The following is an 18,127-nucleotide window of genomic DNA, read 5'->3' as shown; positions in this document are numbered from 1 at the left end:
AATGAATCTATAGATCGTTTACAATGGGAAAATACTACACATTTAACAAGGTGTAATGTATGACTTTTTCTTTGCCCATCAGTCTAAATGGTTGCAAAATCGTGCAGCATATGCCTGAATTTCGGTTCTGCAGCCTTGGTGGTCAGGATTTCCACTGGCAGTTCAAGCTTTTTTGCTGGTGGTACAAAATTAGCCCGATAATATTAACAAAATGGTCATAATACTAGTTAAGTGCACACCTGAATTAGGCAGATCATTTGTGACACCGAAGTGCCTCATCAACAATTGTAAAATTTGAACCATTTTGTAATGTAGTTTTTATAATGAAGATGACAACTTTTTCACCTACTCTGGGTGGAGTATACATCTGGATTTCCAGTTTGTACTGTTAGTGAGTTGAATCCCTAAACCAACATCTCTGTGTATTCCCCATTTATTTTACTTTCTCTGAGCAACAAGTAGAATTCTATTATATTTTAGGGTTCATTGCTTGCTATCCATTTTAACCCCTTAGTCTTGAAATATTAATTCCCATTGTTTAAACATGGTTAAACATGTTTGCATGTTTATCGTTTTTTTTTCAGTTTATTGCTGTTTACAACTTGTTTGCTATTCTTGAATATAATAAACTGACTTTGTTTAGTTTTGCTGGTCAGCTTTCTGTACTCATTGTCATTGTACGTTTTTCCCACAAAGAGGGTGTATTTGATATTCCCTCTCCCAAGCCTCATATTAAGTGGGACTGGAAGGTAAATAACAACAGCCAACATATAATTCAGCCATTATCAATATCCCCTCAAGTGTCCATGCTTCTGAAAATCAAACATAGATGTACAATATTCTCTGTTTGACATAGGACTATTTAGTAATTCATAGTAGCAGGGTTTCAATTGTTTCCACCTCTTAAGATCAGCTGCTTGGCATGGAATGTGGATCCACAGATCACAGGTATTTCAGCACCAACATTTACATTTCTAATTTATATTAAATGCCAAATGTACAACTGCTAAATAGTGCAAAAATTGCCAGTTGACACCAAGTGGATATTTCAAAGAATAGAAACCAGCAATAACTCACAAAAGAACATTTCCATATCCAGCTGTTTATAATGAGTTCACTATAATCTATGATTCTGAAATGATAGAGTGTATTGAAAGGACGGACAACTAATAGGATTTAAAGTCCAACAGTTCTCTTTTTTTGACTTGAATGTTCTTTGAAGTTAACTTTCAGAAGTTGAAGGTATTGCTTTTCTGGAATTCAGAGCTTGAAGCAGCAATAAAAACCAGACCGCACATTCTACAAATAAAGGTTACATTAAAATGACAGACACTACACATTTCAACCTTCAGTGTCTGCTTGAAGTATGATCTTGTAAAAAAAAAATTCATATGTATGAATAGCTAGTGAAATCTGAATCGATCATTCAAGGGATTTTAAATGTCCTAAGCAATTTTGTCCCTTTTCAAGAGGAAAGCTAATATAAAGCACTGTATTATTAAATAGATCTCAAAAATCTTGAAGAAGATCCTATCTTTGGAAATTAGATTTAATTTAGTCAGAGTGCATATTTAAATTGCTTTTCTAATAGGGACACTGAAGATAAAGTGCAGCCCTTTGTCTAGGGATTGCAAGTGTTGTCAGCAGATGTTTAACCAATAATTCTATTTCTTTAAAATCCAGAAAAGACAAGTCTCAGCCTCTTGAATAGCGAATAATAGGGGAAGGAGTTGCAATAGGTTTGCAAGGAGTTACAGATAAAGAGAGATGGTAAGATGGTTCCCCTTTCTTCCATCATTTGACTAATTGCAACGATGTGTTTTAACACATTCAGCGTAAAGAACTAACAAAAGACAGGTCGTCTTGTAGGGTTGAAAAGATGAATATTTATTTCTCAACACCCAAATGCAATAGGGGTAACATCCATTTACTTAGACACACACATGGTGTAAGAGGTGGTTACAAAAGAGGTAGCATGCACTTACACTTTTAGAAATGTCCAAGAAGTCTCTATTACTCTTGTGTTGTGGAATAGAAGCTAAAAACATTGTGGTCTGATATCACCAAGAAAATGGAGGTTGGAATTTCCTGGTGATAAATTCATAGTGGTTTACTCCTTGAAATAGTATCTTTCTGGCTTTGCTCCCGCCGAAGTTGTTGAAGAGCTCCTTTATTTAAGTTCTTCAAGTTAAAGGTCAAAGCATCCTGCCTGTTAGTAGTTTCTAGGTGGGAATCTGCCTTTGTTTTGTGAGATCTCTACCCTCTTTAGTTTCTTTATTTTTTCAGACTGACTGACCTGAGGCTTCTCTCAAGAGTTAATAAATGTTTTTCATCACAAGCTGCTTTCTGTTAGCTGGCCACAGTATTTCATGTTCTTATTATTCACACAAGTGGCCCCTGACAACATCAGTGTTGACACACAATGAGATTTAATTTTGGCCTTGTGATTTTTCGTCACACCCATTCTGGAGCCAACAAGCCAGTGGTAAATGTGCAACAGTTTTTTCTAAACACTGACAGGACAACAGCTGTTAAGTCCGTAAATGTAATCCTGTTACTTTTTAACCTCTTCTCAAATGAATATTCCAAAGGTTGTTTACCTTTTCATGTTCTGACCAGACAATCTGGCTACTTCAAGTCTTGAGCAGTTTCATGTCGACTTGCAAAAAAAGGAGCAAGATCACCTGATTCTGTTAACTCTAGCCTGTTACAACTGGTTAAAAGCAAGTATTCATTTTTCATTTTACCATGGGTATATCTGCATGGAGATGATAATGGACAGAACATTCTAACTAGTAATCAATTTTGACCAATTATAATTTATATCTTTCAGTTTTTATCAGAGATTTAAAAGTTATTTTATGTTACTGAATAAGATTTATAAAATATTAAAAGAATGTCATAAAGAATTGTAATTTAAATGTGTTATTAAGAAATATACAGCTAATTAACATTGAGGCATTGATCAAAGACAGATTAATGATTTTTTTTAGGACAGTCAACAATTGTATAAAGAAAATAGTAACAATGAAAAAATATCAATGTGGGAATTCAAGAACTTCTTTGAAAATGCAGTTTCATTGTTGAGTATCAGGGAACAGGTTATTTGAAAACTAATAGTCTTATCAAGCAGCACTAGTGACATCTTCTATTAACTCAGCGACCACTGTGATTAGTGGGAAGGTGGTAACTGATTAGATTGGATTTATCATGCTTTTTCCAGAAGGGAACTCCTGTTCAATCTTCCATTTTCTCAGGTAGAAGCCAGTATTGTGGCTGCACTGGAACAGCTTGGCTAGGTGTACAGCTAGTTCTAGAGGACAGGTCTTCAGCATTAAAATCAGTATGATGTTATGCACATTGCCTTTGCTCTACCTCATCCCTCAGCTGTTTCTTGACAATAATATGGAGTAAACTAAATTGGCTGGAGTCTGAAGATCTCATGAAAAGACTGGGATGTATTATCCATGTGGCATTTCTAGCCATGCACCATGAAGAGGATATTTGTTTTTGCGATGATTTCAAAGAATCAGCTTCTACTCCATAAAGTACAAAATTATGTTCATTACAGCTGTCAGGTGAATCTTCAGGAACAACAACTTAGCAGTCCTTTTTCACACTTCTCCTGACTTTTCTCCCTATGATGTTAATTAACTGCTATTTGCCTGGAGAAACAAGTGAAAATTACTCCTGACAGGTTTCATTGGTACAAACAGATTTCTTACTGTATTTTTCTCTGCATGGGTAAGATTAAATTTATTGCCTATGTTTCTAACTTGTAAGAGATTGGCGGCTTTAAACTGTTTTGTTATAGTCCAGTATTTGAAGCAAAACAATTCTGAAAATGGAATATGTGTAAGGCTCTGAAAACTGTAAAGAAACACGTCCAGATGTCTGGGAAAAGTATCATATACTTCGAGTGAGGCTTGAGAAGTTGCTCTGACTTCAGAACAGAGGAAATCATCCACATATAATTTGAAGTAGTAAATCAATTTGAATTATTTTGAAAATATATCCATGTACCATAAACAAATCAAAATTGCTTCAAATTAATGTTACTAGCTTATGTGTAAATGTAATACAGCAAACTTTGTTTTAACCAGCACCATATCAACTGGCACTCTTGGTAAATTGGCAAAAATTATACACCTCAAAAACCACAAGGTCAGAGTATTTATGCTGTAAATCAAATATACCAGTGACATATGTACCCACTGCATTACATTTCTATTACTTACTGTGTATTTTTACACTTATTTTAGGAGGTGTGTCGATGTTTTAACATGGATTTTTTGAGGGATATTTATGTCTCAAAGTTTTGTTTGGTTGTGGTTTACTGCGGTTATGTGTACCTATTGATTATCTGGAATAAAGTAAGTACAGCAAACTTTTTTATTAACTGGCACCTATGAGACCAGTTAATCAAATATTCCAGATAATTGTTTATGAGAATTTACAGCAGTGTAATAAGTGGAAGGTTACTGCACCTAATGCTCTTTTTGTTGTGATTACTGCTGTCTTCTCACAAAGATTGACAAATCCACTGGTTTAACTGGTCAATACGATGTTGTATGCACAGCAGTGCATTCAGAGATAGTGGGAAATGCCGATGCTGGAGAATCTGAGATAACAAGGTGTAGAGCTGGATGAACACAGCAGCCAAGCAGCATCAGAGGAGCAGAAAAGCTGACGTTTTGGGTCTAGACCGTTCTTCAGAAAAATGCATTCAGAGGTGTGCATTCTTTTTAAGCCACTTTTTAATTAGTCTATGTGCGATAGTTTGCTGTGGTGGAATGCTAATTGGATGATTCTCACGTGTCAGGGTTTCAGTAATCTGTGATATCAACAAACAAAAGAAAACACATTAGATTTTGAATGGAGTCATTTCTCCTAGAAATGTTATTAACTTGATTTTTAGATAACATCTTCAATATTTAATAGCTAAAACAAAATTCATTTAATTTAACCACTAATAATTAAAGCTGCTTTGCAATTTTATTAGATATCAGTTGTGGCTTCATCGACTATACTTTTGTAATGATCAAGGTTTATCTGTATAATTTAGTTATACAATTAGTTTGCTTGAGATAAGGATTTCTGGAAACTTCAAATAAAAAGTCAATTAGTAAGGCTTTGTCAGAAACATACTCGAAATTCTGCTCTGCAGCTAAATCAAAAGAAACAAAAATAATTAGCTCTTGACGGAGCAAAATTACCAACACTAGTAATATAAAATAAAAAAGATGCAGGGAGAATTCAACAAGTCAGCATCTTTGGAGGGAGATTGAAAAGGTCAGGTTGGAAACATAATTGTTTTAAGCAAGTAAAAGGGGACAAGGTGGAGAAGGGAAGACCTATGACAGGATGGAAGATGAGAGAGATTAATTGACAAAAAATTGTGTTGGACTAGGGTGAAGGGAGTGGCATTGGAATAAATAAGGATCAGAAGCTGTGGCTAGAGGAGTGAATGGCAAAATGATAAACAGCTACCACCCAAATAAAACAAGGGAAAAATGAGACTAAGACTGAAATATGCAAATAAATAGGAAACCAATGAGCACAGATCATAATCTCAGTTCTCAATTATGAACAATCATAATTGTTCAATTTAATGCGGAGTCTGGAAAGCTGTATAATGCCTAAACAAAAGTTGAAGTGCAGTTCCTCAGCTGACATGCAGCTTCATTAGAATAATGCAAGAGTTTGAGGATACAGAGGTCAGCAATAGGGCAAGGTGGAGAATTAGAATACTGGGCAACTGGAAGGTCAAGGGCCACACTTGCAGACTGAATGGAGGTATTCTGAATATTCAATCTGCATTTAGTCTCCCAATTAAAGTAGACCACATGGTGAATAGTGAGTACGGTGGGAAAAATCGCTGTTTCACTTGGAAGGAATTTCTAGGGTTTTAGAACAGTGTTTCCTCTAAGCTGTGCAGCCGTGTTCAATGCATTGATTTCTGCTTTCGGAAACTGCTGCCGTGCAAAGACCTCAGAGGTGTGTGCACTGAAAAACACTGGGGAAATTATTGGCCTCAGATGGTAAGCAGAAAGTAAATAAAAGACAAATCTTGAATCTCTTGAATGGAAAGGTGCCATGGAAAAGGGATGACGTCTTGGAGGTGACTAAGGAGTGGATCCAGTGTAGTGGAGGGAACAGTCCCTGCAGAATGATGAAAGGGATGGGAGGAGAAGCTTATTTGGTGGTGGCTATGTGAAATACAGAGGCTGGTGTGGTGAAGTTGAAAATAAGGTGTAACCTGTCATGGTTCTAGGGGGAGTGGAAAAGATGAGCAAAATGCAGGAGATGTTACAGTCGTGGACATGGTCTTGAGCCGGTGGTGTGGGGAGATCTTGTAGAGTTAAATGATGGATAATTAAAAGGAGTCCTCTCAGAAGCGGGTGTGAGGATCTGTAGTCAAATTGCTACGGGAGAGAATGGGCTTACAGTGAATATGTGTTGCTAGCCTATTTCAATAAATGGAGACAGAGAAGTCAAGGAAGGGAAAAGCTGGAGGTGATCCAAGTGAAGGTTGGAGGATGGTGGCATTTGGAAGAAAAGTTGATGAAATTTTCTAGGAAACAGTACCATGACTTCTTTCTGCAGAACATTTCTGGCTGTGAAGGAAGCAACGCCAAGTACAGTCAGAGATATACAGCACACAAACAGACCCTTCAGTCCACTTGTCCATGCCAATCAAAATCCTAAATTAATCTAGTCCCATTTGCCAGCATTCGGCCCATAACCCTATAAACCCTATCTATTCATATAGCCATCTAGATGCTTTTTAAATGTTGTAATTGTACCAGCCTCCACCATTTCCTCTGGCATTTCATTCCATACATGCGCCACCCTCTGTGTGAAAACATTGCCCCTTAGGTCCCCTTTAAATCTTTCTCCTCCATCCTAAACCTATGTTCTCTTGTTTTGGACTCCCCTACCCTGAGGAAAAGACCTTGAGTATTCACCCTATTCATGCCCCTCATGCTTTTATAAACTTCTATAAGGTCACCCCTCAGCTTCCAATGCTCCAGGGAAAACAGCCCAGCCTATTCAGCCTCTATATGTATCCATCAATAGGTCAGGCATAGCTAGGACATATATGTTTATCCATAGAAATATCTTTAACTTGGAGGATAATGAATAGAATTGAAAAGGTTCAAATGAGACCAAGCTCAGCCAGGCAGAGGATGTTGGTCATAGATGGAAACTGGTTGGGCCTCCATTCAAGAACGTGGTGTAGTGCCATCGGTCTGGTCTGTGATGGGAATATAGGAAGACAGGAACATAGAAACAGGGGTAGGTGATGCAGCCTGATGAGCCTGCTTCGCCATTCAATACAATCAAGGCTGACTGAACACTAATGTCTTTTACCCACCCATCTCCATAAACCCTGTATGCCATTGGTAATTCAAAATCTATCATTCTCTACCTTAAACATACTCAAAGACTGATATTTCACAGCCCTCTGTGGGAGAGAATTCTCAACTCTCTGAGTAAAGATGGGACATATTTTGGGAAGAGGATAATTGAGATCAGGAAGCTCAAAGTGAGGAAGGCATCAGAAAAGCCAGAATGTATGTAGGAAGACACAGACTAAGGGAAAGAAAATAGAGTTGATTTAGGGAGAAATAAGCTCGATGGACAGGAATAGGCTGAAATGGCAGGTCTACCTGAGTAGTCATGTGTGCGCCTCTTGGGAAGGAGGTAGAATTGGAGGTAGCTTAGGGTTATGGGACCAAGAGTTGGACACCATGGAGGGAAGATCCTTGATACAACGCTTTGATGTTTGGTAGTGAGGACATAATCCAGAAGGTAGAAAGAGAAAATGTTGGAAAGTTGGCATTTAACTTTTAGGAGTTAGAGGTCACTTTGCCAGATGGTAACAGCACCATCCTTGTCAGCAAGTCTGATGACAATGTTATGGTTGCACCTGACAGAATGAAGTGCGGCAAGTTCAATTTACCATACTGTATTCACTGCTCACAATGCGGTCTGCTCTAGATTGGGGAGAATAAACACAGATTGGGTGACCACTTTGCAGAACACTATCAGTCCACAAGACGTGACCCTTGCTTTTAATTTGAATTGTCTACCTCGCTCTCACGCTGACCCCTTTGTCCACAGACATCTGATGACGTTTGATTGAGGCATTCAAAAGGGAATTAAACTATCCTAAAAGGAAAAATATGTAGGCCTACAGGGTGATGGAACAGCATGAGGTGAATCATTCCTTCCTTTGTTTTGACGAACCAACTATCCTTTCTCAGATCACACTGTTATTTCACATCATTAGGAATGAACTAGAGCATCCAATAAACTGTCCGTGATCCAAGTCTTAATAGTTTGACCTACCTGCTGCCAACTGAACCAGCGGGCATCTACAATCTCCTCTTCATCCACAATGATTTCAGTTGTTACAGCAACAGCTTGGCAACCAATCATTAGAGATGAAGGCATTGGCCAGGGTTGACTGGAAACATATTGAACATTCCCAACCTTGACAGCAGTTTCTTCTGCAACCTCCCTTCGTACAGCATCCTCTATTGTTTCCCCTATTAATGAAAATAAAATGCTTCATAAAGATTATCACAAGGTTTGTCTTTTACCCAATACATTCCCATGTTAATATTCAAGGTTATAAATTCAAATGAGTCAACCAGACATTGTTTACAATTGGAGAACTTGATATGACAGCTACAGGTAACTGAGCGGATTATATATTATTTACTGGTCCTATATGCCTGGAGCATTCAAAATGAACACAATTGGTAAAGCTGTCTTGATTGTTCTGTTCTTAAAACATTCCTGTCGTCACATTCTGAAATAAACACAAATCAGTGTTCCACCAGATTTTGAGAATCAGCAGAAACTGATTTTTGCTTTGTTTTTGAGGAGCTTGATTTTAATCAAAAGCAAAAGGATACACACATACCACTTCCCATGACACTGACAAAATTCTACCCCATTTAAAGAATATAAGGCTAAGTGGTTTCAGGGCTTCATGCAATGTTGGTCTCAATATACTGATAACGAAATTAAACAATTACAGTCCAAATGTGTTTCCCACTGTCAATTTGTGCATGTACCTTAGAAAGATTTCTTTTTAAAGAGTTCTTCAGTAACAGGCAACTGCTAGTACAATTTCTCTGCACTAGATTCTAACAATAATTTCTGCAACAATTATTGTGATTCTCCATCTTCTGTAAACTGGCTCTCCAAAAAGCTGCTGCTCAATTTCTGCCCATCACTAAATACCATTTAACTATCATCTCTGTGCTTGCTGATCTGCATTGGCTCCTGGTCTACCAAAATGTTAACTTAATAACTCACATCCATGCATTCACGTCCCTCCATCAAACCTCGCTGTCTCTTGCAACTTCCTCCAGCCCAAGTCTATCTCAGAACTTCCTCTCCTCCAATACTGGGATTCTTATGCACCTCCTTCATTCTTTGTCCCACCATTGGTTGTTATGCTTTCAGCGCTCTCTGGCCGTAGTGAACCATTGGCTGTCTCTTGCAACAAGCCATTCAAGGTTCATGTTCTTGCTGAATTGAAAAAAGGGGATTGCTGTCCTACATAAAACATTCACAAAGAGTAAAAATATGCTTACTGCCCCGTTGGTATTTTCTGTGGTACTTTTTCAATCAAATCATGGGATGGTATTAGTGCACAAACTGTTATCAGGTTCTTGCAGAATATCCAAAATGCAGAATATCCAAATCAACATGATGGAAAGGGAGATGAATTGTTGTGGCAGGATGACTATGAAACCAAAAGCACCAAATCTAATTTAGAGTGGGATCCTTACGTTGATGTGACTATCGTGACTCAGCTGGATTTCAATGAACTCCTTGAGTCAGGTGCCATAGATAATGAATTTGACAGGTTTTGAAATGCTTTGATTCTGGTTAAGGGCATCTTTATAGAATTAATTTATTCAACAAACCATGCCACATTCACTCATTATTAATTACCGGCATTAAATTTTTTTATCCGAATTTATAAACCATGATCATCTTCACTGGTGGTTCACATTTTATATTCTGCATGTAAGTCAGCCCCTGTTTTTGAAAGAATATTGAAGACTTTGAACTTATATGGCATAATCTATGGTAACAGCACAAACAGTCAGCACAACAGCTGATTTTTCCATCTATAACTACCAAATAATCCCTGAAAGATATTTGGCCAATTTATTGATAGAACCAGTCCAATGTAAGCAAATAACACCAGACTGCATTTAACATTGGAAAATCACCAGGCTATCGTTTTGTGAACAGACTCAATTTAGCTAACACTGAAAACAACCACAGGAACTGCCATTTGTAAAGGAAGCCAAAGAAGAACCAACGCACAGCAATGTCAGGCATCCTAATGCCCTTGAGCAATATGTGGCCATGCAGCAGCTGGGGTAATGAGAGAGAAAGTAGCCCTTGAAACACCCACAGTAGTACACATGTAGCAAAACCTCTGTTCAAGTAGCCTATACAGTATATTCATACACAACCAGGTCCAGAAATAATCTGGCCCTGTTGAAGCATAAACCTACCCAAATTTGGAAAACTATGTCAAATACATATGCATTTATCTGAAAATGAAAGTGACTTGCATTAATATAGTGTTTGGCAGAGATTTCAAAGTGCTTTACATTATTGGTATTTAATCATAATTATCATATAAGAAATGCAGCTGCCAACTTGTGCATAGCAAGCTCCCACAAACAACAATGGCTAGTTAGTTTGTTTTAGTGAATTTGATCGAAGGATAAATATTGGCTAAGACAGCGAAGGTAACTCCCTGCACTTCGTCCAAACCTTTCAACTGAAATATTCATGAAAACCTGGAGGACAAACAGGATGTTGATATATCCAAAGAGCAAATATTCTAGAAAGCATCACAATTCAAAAAAGACCTATTTTATTGATAAAATGTGCAACCACTATAACAATATGTTGATTGTAATAAAATGTCACAAGGGACATCAGAGTGCATTATAAACCAAAACATTACACTAAGCCATGTAAGGGGATATTAAGTGCTTAAAGTGTTAGTCAAGTGTTAGAGTTAAGGTGTGAAAACAGGGAAGCGAGATACCTAGGCAGAGAAGGCTACGCAGGGAATTTCGAAGCTTAGGGCTTAAGCAGCACAAGGTACAGTCATCAATGGTGGTGTAATTAAATTGGGCATGCTCAGGAGGCCAGAAACACAGATGTCTTGGAGGCTTGAGAGACTAGAGTGGAATATGGAGATAGGAAGGGGCAAGGCCACTGAGAAATTTGAAAATACAGTGTTGTTTAACTAAGAGTTGGTGTAAGTCAGTGAGCAAGAGGAGCAATAGGGGAATGGAACCTTATTTGAGTTAAAGCATGGGCTGCAAGATTTTTTGATAACTGCAAGTTTACAGAGACTAGAACAAGGGAGCAACAGGGTCACCTTGGAATGGTCAAGTCTAAACATAACAAGGCAAGAATGACGGTTTCAGCTGCAGGTGAACTGAAATGGGGAAAAAGTGAGCAGAATGAAAAAAATTGTAAATGTTTGGTCTTAGAGATGGTGCAAATATGTGGTCAGAAGTTCAAATCACAGCAAAATATGATGCTAAGACCTTGATTTTCCCAAACTTAGCACTACCCCAACTCAACTTCCAGTTCTATACGCCCTGTGAGAGTCTGAAGTAGACCAAATGCAGCATTTTGTTGGAGGCAACCAATTTGTGGATCACCTCTGTCATATCCATTCAATGATGGACTGCAAGCACAAGAAGGTAATCAGAGATAGAAATAGTAGTTTTAAGTGCAGATTTTAAAGGCCATTCAAACAGCATACAGCCTGCGAAAATCAGCGCTATGGGAACTAGCTTTTAGAGAAAGGACAAGGTAGCCCATCATGACAGGCTGGCTGCAAGGTTCTCTAATATCTCACGGCTGGTCACGATGGAGTTGCTCTGAGCTAGGCAAAATGATTTGTTTCACAAGAGTAACAGGAGAAGAACTGCCAGACAAACAAGCAATTACAGAGAATGTGATGTGTCATTGCTATAACAGTTATTTAGTTACTGTGGCAGGGGTGGAAACCTGATTGGAGTAATTCAAACATGGAGCTCCATGAAATAAATTCAAAGACTTTAGAGAGAAACAGGAATAGGAAATTGGGGGTAGTTTGTATACTTTTGGATGAAGTGAAAAAAAAAGGTTGGATAGGTTAATGAGGGAAGTGTGTTGTTGCCTGAGGGCAGTTAGCTTTCTGGTAGCCATCTCTTCAGATCTGACCACTGCGCCCATTGTTTCTTTAGTGAACAACCAATCCATTTACTCCCATTGACCTGCATTTTTCTCATAATTTTCTTAACGTTTTACTTTCAAAATCCCATTTATCCAGCCATTGGCCCTCTGTTCAATGTTGACATTACTGCAACTCCCCAGCTACACAACAATAACTTAGCTCCATCTTTGATGCTTTTATCATCATTATAACCCTTGTTCAGTTCCTCCTGATATGACCTTTATATCTGCTCACTTAAGTCCAACATGCAGATTTAAATGGATTAACTGTATTGGACATTTATTTTCAGTTCTGACTGGATCACATAAACTACATTTGGGTACCGCTCTAATCTGCAAAACTGCTCAGTATTCCAGGATCATCACCCAATCCAAAGGTAACCCTGGTTTCTTTTCTCAATTACAAGTTATTTTATTAAAGTCTTTCTCCTGTTTCCCCCACCTCACCTGCAAACCAAACCATTAAGTTTCTTTATCACTGAGAGCGAAACCATTTAATCAGCTGCCTCTTCTACTTCCTCTTTGCTCAAAAAAGGGACCTCTGACCCCTTCAATCTTGTCTTGTCATCAAACTCCAAATTCTTTGAATGCATCTCCATCCAAATTCATGCCCATTCTTCTGGGAAGTCTTTATTTAACTCTCTCCATTTGGGTTTCCATCTCTGTCACAGCATCTAAACAATTTACTTCAAAGCCACAGATATGGCATCTCTATCTTTTGTTCCCGTCCTTCTTTCAATATGGTTGACCACATCATCTTCTGAAGTTCATCCACTGTTGTGTGCCTGAGTGGAACTATTTAATTCGTATCTATTTAATCTAATCACAGAACCACACAGTGAAATTTTTTCCCACTCCTGCATTCACCTCTGGTGATGCCAAGGGTCCATTCTTGGCCTCCACTTATATTTCAGTTTTGCACTGCTCACAGATGAAAATGGCACACAAATCTACCTCAATGTCAGCTCTTTAGACCCCTTCACTGCCTCTCAGTTGTCAGACTACTTCTCCATTTTACAGGACAAACAGAAATTTCATCCTATTAAAAACTGGAATGACTGACGTTAATGCCGAAATTTTCTGGTTTGGGTCATGATTCCAATATTGTCTTGATTCTAGGTTAGAAATTCAGAGTGACTATGGTGGGAAGTTGACTGTGATCTTTCCAGATGTGGCCGATTAAGAAGCCTTATCTGGACCCCACCCAGTTATGGACAGGAAAGCGGGAAGCCCAATGGGCGGGCTCACATCATAGCAGTGTCTTGTCGACAGCCTTAAGGGGAGAGATAGCATTGTTGAGGTGAACACAAAACCACAGGGTTGCCTTAAAATAAAGATACTTTCTGCTGCACTGGATAGATTTAAAAATACTCGCATAGCCACAGTTGTTGGGTCATATTTGTGGTGGGTGAACCTCTTCAGAGGACGGATGTGACAGTTACTTCCCAAGAGATCTCTTCTGCAGTGATCGAGTTGCAACATCAACAGCTCTCTATCATGGCACTACAAGATGGCATCTGGATGCCTGTTGGAATACAGAATCAGTGGCCAAGGGCCAACCTGTTGCAAAATATAAAAATGGACAACAAGGGTTTCTACAGGTACTTAAAAGAATGTTTGTCCTCTCAGGGCCAAATTTCACCTGTAGCCTCTCTACGTGGACATGCTTCTCAGGTACTCTATTCAAAACCAGATACAGTTCTACTTGTGTCTTACCAGTGACATCTACAGATTTAGTATTCTTTTAAAAATGTATCCACGGGATGAGGGCGTCGCAGTCTAGGCTAGCATTTACTGCCCAGAGGGCAGTTGAGAGTCAACCACATTACTATGGGTCTGGAGTCACATGTAGTCCTGACCAGGTAAGAATGGCAGTTTCCTTCCCTAAACGACATTAGTGAAGCAGACGGGCTTTTCCGACAATTGACAATGATCATCATCAGATTCTTAATTCCAGACTTTTATTGAATTCAAATTCCGCCATCTGCCGTGGCAGATTTGAACCCGGGTCCCCAGAACATTACGTGGGTCTCTGGATTAACAGTCCAGCGATCATACGACTAGGCCATCGCTTCTCCACTATTACCTCTACGTTTATGTATTCCATGCCCATACTTATCCAATAAAGGAGCACTAACACTTTCTCAGTTTTATCATCTTATCCTTCTACTTTAATGGACTTGTCTACTGGTATGTACAAACTTCCCTGTCCTGATGAAGAGTCACCAGACTTGAAACAATAACTCTGCTTTCTTCCCTCTCGTTGCCAGACCTGCTGTTTTTGTCTCTATTCTTCTCCTCTTTTTAAAGTTTTACTACTTAATGTGGATTCCCTCTCCTCATTCTATCTCTGTTTCATCTGACATTGATCTGCCCAATCTACTACCTGTGCACTTCAGTTGAACAGGGTCCAACTTTGGATTTCATCGATTGAATTATTTCATCACCTATTTTCCACAGTCAATCGAGCACTGTTGAAAACACTGCAGCTTTTATCTTTTATTATAAGTGTAATCTTTTGAAAAGTAAAAATATGTAAAACACCAGATTTATTATAAAATGTTTTATATCAAATCATAAGCTTGTTAAACGCTTCAGGTTATACACTGGTTCTTCTTAAGGAAAACAAATATTCTGTTGTATTTGTTTATCATGGTGGAAAATGAATGTCAAAAGCTGGATCTGCTGGAATCAGCTTTTTGACAAGCGCCAGAAATGGAGGAATTTTTTTCAATAATTTCACTTAAAGTGGCATTCTAAAGAGATATAAGAACATTGCAACTAAGAATGAGGAGCAGGAGTAGGTAATTCAGTCCCTCAAACCTGCTCTGCCAATTGATATGATCATGCTGATCTCATCTCGGCCTTAATTCCACTTTCCTGTCTGCTCTCAATAATCCTTCAACCCGTTACTAATTAAAAGTCTATCTCTTCCTTGAACTTACTCAAAGTCTTAGCACCCACCATACTCTGAGGTAGTGAATTCCACAGATTCATGACCCTTTAAGAGAATTCATTTCGCTTCGTCATCTTCATTGCCTCTGTTCTAAATCTGCTGTGCCTTATCCTTAAACCATGACCTCCCGTTCTCAACTGCCCCACACAAAGAAGCATCCTCTCCACATCCATTTTGTCAATCCCTTTTAGCATCTTATATACATCAATTAGATCTCTTCTCATTCTTCCAAACACCACAGAATACAGATCTAAACTGCTCAATCTCTCTTCATTAGACAAACTCCTCATCGCTGAAATCAATTTGATGAACCTCCTCTGAACTGCCTCCAATACAACAACATCCCTCCTCAAGGGAAACAAAACTGTACACAGTCCTCCAGATGCAGTCTCACTAATGCCTTGTACTATTGCAGCAACATTTTGCAACTTTTATACTCTATTAGCAATAAATACTAAAATTCCATTTGCTTTCCTTATCTGCTGTACCTGCATTCTATTTTTCTGCGACTCATGCATGAGGACACACATATCCCTCCCTCTGAAGTTTCTCTACCTTAAGATAATAAGTTGCACTTCTATTCCTTTGATCAAAATGGATCATCTCACACTTATCCACATAAAATTTCATCTGCCATACTTTGGCCTATTCACCTAACCGTTGCAAATCCATTTGTAAATTTCTTAATTCTTTCATTGCAACTCTTATTTCCTCACCTACTTTCTACTTTTCTGTTTGTATTCTAAAACTATTCAAAATGGCATTGGACCATAGCAGCAGGGGAAATGCTTTTCACTATATTTTACTGTTTTGCTCACTGTAAAATATGTGACAATAAAATCATTCATATTACTTTAGTGTCATCTGCAAATTTGGTTACTGTACTTTCTATACCACATCCAAGTCATTAACATAGATGTAAATAGTTGGAGCCTGAGGACAAAATCTTGTGGCACCCACTAATTATGTCTTGCCAACCAGAGAAAGACCCATTTATCCTGACACTCTGCTTTCGGTTGGTTAGCCAATCCTCTGTCAAAGCTAATAAATGATCCCTAACCCAATGTGATCTTACCTGGTATATTAACATTTTCTTCATGATTTTTCTACACTACAATCCCTCCAAAATATCAGTGTTCATCAGATTTATACATGATCTAGATTTTCAAGTATACTCCCAATTTGAAGTTTGTGTATTCAGAACCACATTTTAGGTAGGTTTGTTTACAGACAATGAATAGTTCAAATTTTGTTTTTATTACATGGAACTCTGGAATTTATACTTCTGCTTTGGAGATGGTATTCAGTGATTCAAACCAGTGATCTTGATTATGGAACATAAACTTAGGTTTTACATAAAATAGCAAAGAATATAGAGCCCAGAAACAGTGCATTCTATTCAAATGGCACTAATGTTTGTAAAATTTAAAAATGGTATCCAGTCTTGTTTAAAAAAAAAATTCTGAGTTCCTTATCATATTTATTGGTGTCTGTGTTAATATTTATAGTCCCTGACTTTGGTATCCTCCGTGAATGAAAACATTTCCTCTATGTCTGCCCCATCAAATCTTTTAATAATCTCAAAAATCTTGATCAAGCAACCTTTCAACCTGATGCTCTTTAATGAAAACAGTCCCAGCCTATTCAAATTTTCCCAATAAGTATAACCTTCCAGTTCCGGTATCATCCTTGTTGTGTTTCCTCATTGATGCCGTTGGTCTTCAGTGTGGATTCTAGTATGGCTAGGAACTCTGTCCTGTTAGCATCTCTGTGGTTGTAGTTGAGTCCACATATTAGAACCACTTTCTCTGCATCTGTAAGTTTCCTGTCTGAAAGATTTCTTATCCAAGTGTCTATTCATAGACGCAACCAACCTAGAGCGGACAAGAGACTTAGAACGAGCCATTAACATCAATCAACAATTGTCAAGAACCAAGAAAAGACAGATCCTACAAGAAAAAACTAGCCAAACTAACCTACTAAAATGACAACTAAAGATCAGACACTTTGGTAAGAAACTTTTCAGACAGGAAACTAACAGACACAGAGAAAGCGGTTCTAATATGTGGACTCAACTACAACCACAGAGACGCTAACAAGACAGAATTCCTAGCCATACTAGAATCCACACTAAAGACCAACGACATCAATGAGGAAACACAACAAACAGTAAGACAGACAGTGGTCCTGACACTGACCAGGAGGAACGAACTGAACATGCTCAACACAACAGAAAGGCAGGCCCTAGAAGGACTGAAGAAAGACAAAAACATCATAATCCTACCAGCGGAAAAAGGGTGCATGACAGTAATACTAAACAAATGGGACTAACTCACTAAAGCACAGACGCTACTAGCAGACACGAACACATACCGGCAAGTGCAAACAGACCCAACACTGCAACTGGGTAATAAAATAATCAACGCACTAAAGACACTCAAACAGACTGGACAAATCAACAAAACAGACTACCTAAAATGAAACCTGAAGGGACAAACACCCCCTGATTCTATGGCCTCCCAAAGGTACATAAACCGGAAGTACCCCTCAGACCTATAGTCTCTCTCCCAGGCACACCAACACACAGGTTAGCCAAGGAATTACAACGAAGACTAAAGCACCTCATCAACAACTCAACCCACTCAATCCACTCAGCCCAGGAGCTCCTCAAAACTCTCAAAGACATAAGAATAGACGAGGATGAGACCGTGGTATCCTTTGACATTACTACCCTATTCACATCGATCAACATGCCACTGGCAAGAGAAACACTTGCAACACTACTGAAAGAACGAGAGGCGAGTGACACTACTTCCACAGACAACATGCTGAAATGATCGGACCTATGCCTCACAATCCACTTTACCTTTAATGGCCAGGTCTATG

At 38.5% G+C, this 18,127-nt stretch overlaps 1 long non-coding RNA gene across 1 annotated transcript; it reads right to left on the bottom strand.

The window, feature by feature from the left end:
* Positions 1-1,866: 1,866 nt before the first annotated feature.
* LOC125482828 lies at positions 1,867-8,551 on the bottom strand. The gene is made up of 2 exons (XR_007261810.1): positions 8,356-8,551; positions 1,867-4,834 (listed from the first exon to the last, which is right to left on the bottom strand). It is a non-coding gene; the product is annotated as an uncharacterized LOC125482828 (long non-coding RNA).
* Between the last annotated feature and the right edge of the window lie 9,576 nt (positions 8,552-18,127).

The sequence above is a fragment of the Rhincodon typus genome, chromosome 3, assembly GCF_021869965.1.
Source record: "Rhincodon typus isolate 14 chromosome 3, sRhiTyp1.1, whole genome shotgun sequence".
In the NCBI taxonomy this organism is placed as follows: domain Eukaryota; kingdom Metazoa; phylum Chordata; class Chondrichthyes; order Orectolobiformes; family Rhincodontidae; genus Rhincodon; species Rhincodon typus.
The sequence above is the reverse complement of the archived record's forward strand: the minus strand, read 5'-3'. Positions and strand labels throughout refer to the sequence as shown.